The following is a 6,419-nucleotide window of genomic DNA, read 5'->3' on the forward strand; positions in this document are numbered from 1 at the left end:
ACCTGAGAGGCAGAGTTTGCACCAAGCTGAGATCATGCCACTGCATAAACCAGAGCCCAGGAAACAATCAGGAACCCAGTCCCTGACCCAAAGGGGGATCAGCAGAGAGGAACCCGAGTCTGCAGCCCTGGGTGCCACAACTCTGGTTCCTGCCACAGAAACCAACAATGCCACACATGGCCATCCCCATCCCCAGTCCTGCGCCTCACTGGCCCTGTGCACACAAGGCTACAGGGTGCCCCAAACCACAACCTGCCCTGGGGCTCTGCTCCTGCAGCTGAGCCAGGCTACAGAGCAGCAGGGAGGGGTGCAGGCTGTCCTTGGAACCCTGGCTCAGCCCTTTCCAAGCTGTGTGACGGTGGGGTTGTTATTTGCCCTCTCTGGCCTCAGTCTCCTCCCCTGTAAAATCTGAGAGGTGACAATGTGCTAGCAGCCCTCACTCTCAGCGCCTCCTCAGCCTTGGCATTCACTCTGGCGGTGCTTGAGGAGCCCTTCAGCCCGCCACTGCACCGTGAGAGCCCCTCTCTGGGCTGGCAGAGGCCGGAGGCGGCTCCCTCTGCTTGCCCAGAGGTGTGGAGGGAGAGGTAAGGGCGGGAACCGGGGCTGCCCTGCGGCACTCACAGGCCAGCGTGAGTTCCCCAGGGGAGCGGGCACCGGCTCGGCAGGCCCCACACTTGGAGCGGCCGCACCGCCGGCCCAGGGCAGTGAGGGGCTTAGCACCTGGGCCAGCAGCTGCGGTGGGTGCTCCAGGTCCCCCAGCAGTGCCACCCACCGGTGCTGCGCTCGAGTTCTTGTGGGGCCTCAGCTGCCTCCCGGTGGGGCAGGGCTCAGGACCTGCAGCCTGCCATGCCAGAACCACCCCCCTCACCCCCCACCGCGGTGGGCTCCTGTGCGGCCCAAACCTCCCAGACGAGAGCGGCCCCCAGCTCCGTGGCGCTCGGTCCCATCACCTGCCCAGGGGCTGTGGAGTACCGCTGCACTGCACGGTGCAGGACTAGCAGGCAGTTCCGCCCCCGGCCCCAGAGCGGGATCCACTAGGTGAAGGCAGCTAGGCTCCTGAATCTAGTGGGGACTTGGAGAACCTTTATGTCTAGCTAAGGGATTGTAAATACACCAATCACAATGTCTAGCTCAGGGGTTTGTGGATACACCAGTCAGTACTCTGTATCTGCCTAACCTGGTGGGGACTTGGATAACTTTTACACCCAGCACTCTGTGTTTAGTTAAAGGATTGTGAACGCACCAATCAGCACTCTGTGTCTAGCTCAGGGTTTATAAATACACCAATCAGCACTCTGTGTCTAGTTCAGGGTTTGTGAATACACCAATCAGTACTCTGTATCTAGCTAACCTAGTGGGGACTTGGAGAACTTTTCTGTCTAGCACTCTGTGTCTAGCTCAGGGTTTGTAAATACACCAATCAGTACTCTGTATCTAGCTAACCTAGTGGGGACTTGGAGAACTTTTATGTCTAGCCAGAGGATTGTAAATGCACCAATCAGCACTCTGAGTCTGGCTCAGGGATTGTAAACGCACCAATCAGCACTCTGTCAAAATGGTCCAATCAGCTCTCTGTAAAAAACACCAATCAGCTCTCTGTAAAATTGACCAATCAGCAGGATGTGGGTGGGGTCAGATAAGGGAATAAAAGCAGGCTGCAGGAGTCAGCAGTGGTAACCTCTTGAGCTCTAGGTCTGTGGTGTGGGTGGTTTATATTTTAACTGTTGTTAACAAATCTTGTTGCAGCTGAGTGTTTGGGTTCATACCCTTTTTAAGAGCTGTAACACTACATGAGAAAGTCTGCAGTCTCACTTTTAAAGCCAGTGAGACCATGAACCCACTGAGAAAAACAAACAGCTCCAAACATGTTACCTTTAAGAGCGGTAAGACTTAACATGCAGGTCTGCAGCTTCACTCCTGACAGCGAAACCGCAAACCCACCAGAAGGAAAAAACTGCAGAGACGTCTGAAGGAACGAACTCTGGAGACACCATCTTTAAAAACTGTAACACTCACTGCGAGGGTCCAAGGCTTTATTCTAGAAGTCAGTGAGATCAAGAACCCACCAATTCCGGACACAAATGGGTGGCAGGATGGACCTGCATCGTGGGGTGGGAGAGGGTTTTAGTGGGATGATGCAGGCACAGTGCTCAGATGCAGGCCTGAACAGGATGGGCTAAGTAAACCTGAGCTTTGGGGATTTCCCTGTGCCTGGGAGGACCTGCCCAGCTTGCCTCCTGCAGCCCGGGTCTCTAGACTGTGGACACTGCACAAGTTTCCTCCATGCATACATAGTTCTTAACCCGTGCTCCAGCTCACGTCCCTCCCTTTAAGGAAATTGCATGTCCTGTAGTAATATCCACACCCCTACCTCACCAACACTCGCTCTAGCACTCCCAATGGACTACCCAGCCCTGCTCCCGGCAGCCTCTCCTGGGGAGCTCCCTGTGCTTCCCCTAAGGACTCACCCACTCCCTCCTTTGTGTCCACAGAGGGTGATCCTGGGTCGTCGTTCCTGCAGGTCTCTTCCTCTGCTGCTGTCTGAAGGTGTCCCCCAAAATTCTCATGTTAAAACCCAGTTACCAATGTGATAGTGTCGAGAGGCAGGGCCTTCAGGAGGTGATTCCAGCATGAGGCCAGAGCTCCTGGATGTGACTGGTGCTCTCCTACCCGTGTGGACGCAGAGAGCAGCCCTCAGAGGACACTGAACCTGTCAGCGTCTTCGTCTTGGACTTCCCAGCCTCCAGAACTGTGACGAATAAAGTTCTATTATTTATAAGCCACCCAGTCTCAGGCATGTTGTCATAGTAGTGGGAATGGATGAAGGCACCCTTTTTGTTCCCATGCTCAGCCAGGTTTTCTGTGCCACTGTTGTCCTCCTCTTCTCCTGCCCTTAAATGAAGGGGTCCTGCCATTGAGTCTGCGTCTCACTCACTCTGCTTCCCCTCCTGAGGGTATCAGCCCCCACTTAGACCACAGACACATGGGGTCACAGACACACAGGGGACTCATTAGCCACACCAGCCAACCACTCTCCTGGCTTCAGACCTGCAGGTCCACATGGGTGTCCCATGGTACCTTCAACTCAGCCCAATAAGTTCACCCCCAAATGTAGGCTTTTTGGGGGTTGCTGTCTCAGTGACTGGTGACCCCATCCGTCCAGGCCCATGCAGAACCCTGGGCACCTCTCATATCCTCTGTCTTCTCCCTCTCCCTCTTGTCTCGAACCCAAGTCCTACTGAGTTGGCTGCTAAATGGCTCTTGGCTCTGTTCCATTCCTTCCTCCTCTGCCATCACCCTGCTAGTTCAGGTGACCATCCTTTCTCATCTATATGATGGCCTCACCCACCTCAGACCACCCTGGCTCTGGGCAGCCCCTCCTCCTCATCCCCCATACCATGACAGAGGGACCTTCCGTTGTCACATCACATCCCTGCTAATTTCACTGAGGTCTCCCACTGCATTTAAAGACACCCCCAGTGCCACATGTGGCTGGGAAGGCCCTGCACTGTCTGCCCCTCCCACCCCAACCCCTGCCTTCTTCCCTTATCATCCTCACCCCAACACTCTGCTTAAACCCCATTGAACTTCATTCAGGTTCTTCAACTTGCTGCACCATCTTTGCCTCCAGGCCTTTGCACATGCCGTTCCCCTGCCAGGAACTCCTCTCCCTGCTCCTTTTGCCTGCCTGAGTCCTCATCATCAGGAAGCCAGTGCAGCCACATGCCCTCCTGGAAGTCTGTCTTGGGTTTGCTGCTCCTACCTGCTCACATAACACCTGAGCTGCCCAAACACACAGACAAGTCACTGCTAGGCAATTCTCATTTCCACAAGCAAAGGACGGTGACCTCATAGTAAACTACTGAAGGAGCAGCTGTTGTTTCTCCCTGCCCATGTTCCCACCTTCCATCCACAACTTTTTTCCTTGTAATTCCATTTTTCCTTGGGAAAGCCTCTCTCCCTTTCCCCAAATCCATATGGCAGTTCCCAGGGCTGGTCCACTCCTGGTGGGCCCATGACCCAGGTCTGGTCCATCCGTGTACCACATCTCCCTAGCCATCCTAAGCAATTGCCTTAGGATGGAATGTGACCCAGCCTGCCCCGAGGATTACCCTGCCTCAGAACAATTAGCAGGAGGACCCTCTTTCTGGTAGGGCTTAAAGGGCAGAAGGAAGATGCGCCTGATATTCCATTTACTGCATAACAAATTGTTCCAAAGTCAAAGAGCTCAAAATAACTATTTCATTATTCCATAGGTCCCGTGGGTCAGGAATTCAGACAGAGCAGAGCAGAGTGGTTTGTCTCTACACCACAATGTCCAATGCCTCAGCTAGGAAAAAATCAAACACTGGGAACCATCTAGAAGCCTCTTCACTCAATCTGGTAGTTGCTGCTGGCAGTCAGCTGGGCCCTCAGTTGAGGCTATCAACCTCAGAACCTCCATGTGGCCTCTTCAAACAGTCTGGGCTTCCTCCCAGCATGGCAGCCTCAGGAGAGTAGGACTTACATGCCAGCTCAGGCTTCCAAAAACAAGTGTCCCCAAAAACAAAGCAAAAGCTGCACTGCTTTTTCTGACCTAGTCTCGCAAGTTGTGCACCATCATTCTCACCTCTATATACTGGTTTCCAATGAGTCACAAGCCTGTCCAGCATGAAAGAGAGAGGAAATAGACTGACTTCTCAGTAGGAAGAATGTCAAGGTCACATTGTAAATGAGTGTATGAGACAGGGGATATTGTTGTAGCCATCTTTGAAAAATAGAAACTATTGCCATAGCTGGTGCTTGCAAAAGGAAAGAGCCTTTATACTGATGAAGCCAACATGGAGGAAAGTAGAGGCATGAGAAGAAGGGAGGGACCAAATGCTAATAATGTCGTGTGAGCACCTGGATCCATCCATGCCTGAAGCCAAACATCCTGGATCTTGTACATGAACCAATAATTTCTCTTTTTACCCTAAGAGCTATATTTCAATCATTCACAACCAAAGGAGTCCTGATTAGTAAAGAGGCAGCACAATGCAACAGGTAAGAGTGTGCTCTTTGGAACCAGAAAGCCCAGGTTTGAATCCTGGTGCTTCCTGTTGAAGCCGTTTAGCTTTGGAAACAGGTTCTTAATGGCCTGGTTTGCACCACTTGCCTATCTTTTGAAATTAGCCCAAATGTCCCATAGAGCTGATGCTTATGGTTTTTCTAAATAAAAATAAAAACTGATCCTCCCAGTTTGGTCTCAAAGCTTGAGAAAGTTACATTTGTCTTATCTGAGTTCCTTTCTCAGGAAACCAACCACCAGGCCTGCCAGATAGTAACAAGGAACTGAAACTCACCAGATGTGACTGCATTTAGACAATGAAATGCCAGACCCGTCACCCATCATGTCTGCCTAAGCCATCACTTGCTTCCTATTGAGCAATTCCTCTTCCTTACCCTGCCCTATTTCCTGTCTTCCCACACATGGTTACATTTTGTCCCTGCTATATAAATCCGTAATTTTAGTCAGTCAAGGAGATGGATTTGAGACTGATCTCTCATCTCCTTGGTTGCAGCAACTGATTAAAGTCTTCTTCCCTGACAATACTCCTGCAGCATCTGATTAAAGCCTTCTTCCCTGACAATACTTGTTGTATCAATGATTGGTTTTCTGTGTAGCAAGCAGCAGGACCTAGACTGAACCCCTGGTGTTTCAGCAACATTTTAACCACTTGATTCACAGAAACCATCAAACTGCATGCAGAGGTAGGCAAACAATTTCTTCATCTAACCATGAAAGAAAAGAATGATAAATCAAACTCACTAAAATTCAGAAGTTCTATTCATCAAAAGCATCATTAAGAAAGTGGAAGGGAGTAAAAAGGCAAATCGCAGATAGGAAGAAGACATTTGTAATATTATATACTTGACAGTGACTTGTATCTAGAAGATAAAAAAAATTGCTAAAAATCAGTGAGAACACGGCAACCCAGTTAGATAATGAACAAAGGATTTCAACAAACCTTAACAAAAGAGGAGATCTGAACATCTAATAAACATGTAAAAATATTTTTCATATCATGACTCATAAGAAAAATGCAAATTAAAGTCATAATGAGATACTTCCACACATCCACCAAATAGCTACAATGTCAAAAGACAGACAATACCAAGTGTTAGCAAAGATGTAGGACAACTGTAACTCCCATGCTGATGGGAATGCAAGTTGCTACAGCCACTTGTGTGATTTTTCACTTGTGTGAAAAATGTCTGGAAACTTCTACTAAAGCTAAATAAATATCCACCTTCCCTATTACCCAGTCCTTCCACCCTGGGAACCTATCTGAGAGTAGTGAGTATGTACATTCACCAGAAGACATGTGTATGCATGTCCATGGCAGTTGAATGCCTAATAGAAAAAAATATTAGGCCGGGCACGGTGGCTCATGCCT

Source organism: Mandrillus leucophaeus, unplaced genomic scaffold (assembly GCF_000951045.1).
Source record: "Mandrillus leucophaeus isolate KB7577 unplaced genomic scaffold, Mleu.le_1.0 Scaffold489, whole genome shotgun sequence".
In the NCBI taxonomy this organism is placed as follows: Eukaryota; Metazoa; Chordata; class Mammalia; order Primates; family Cercopithecidae; genus Mandrillus; species Mandrillus leucophaeus.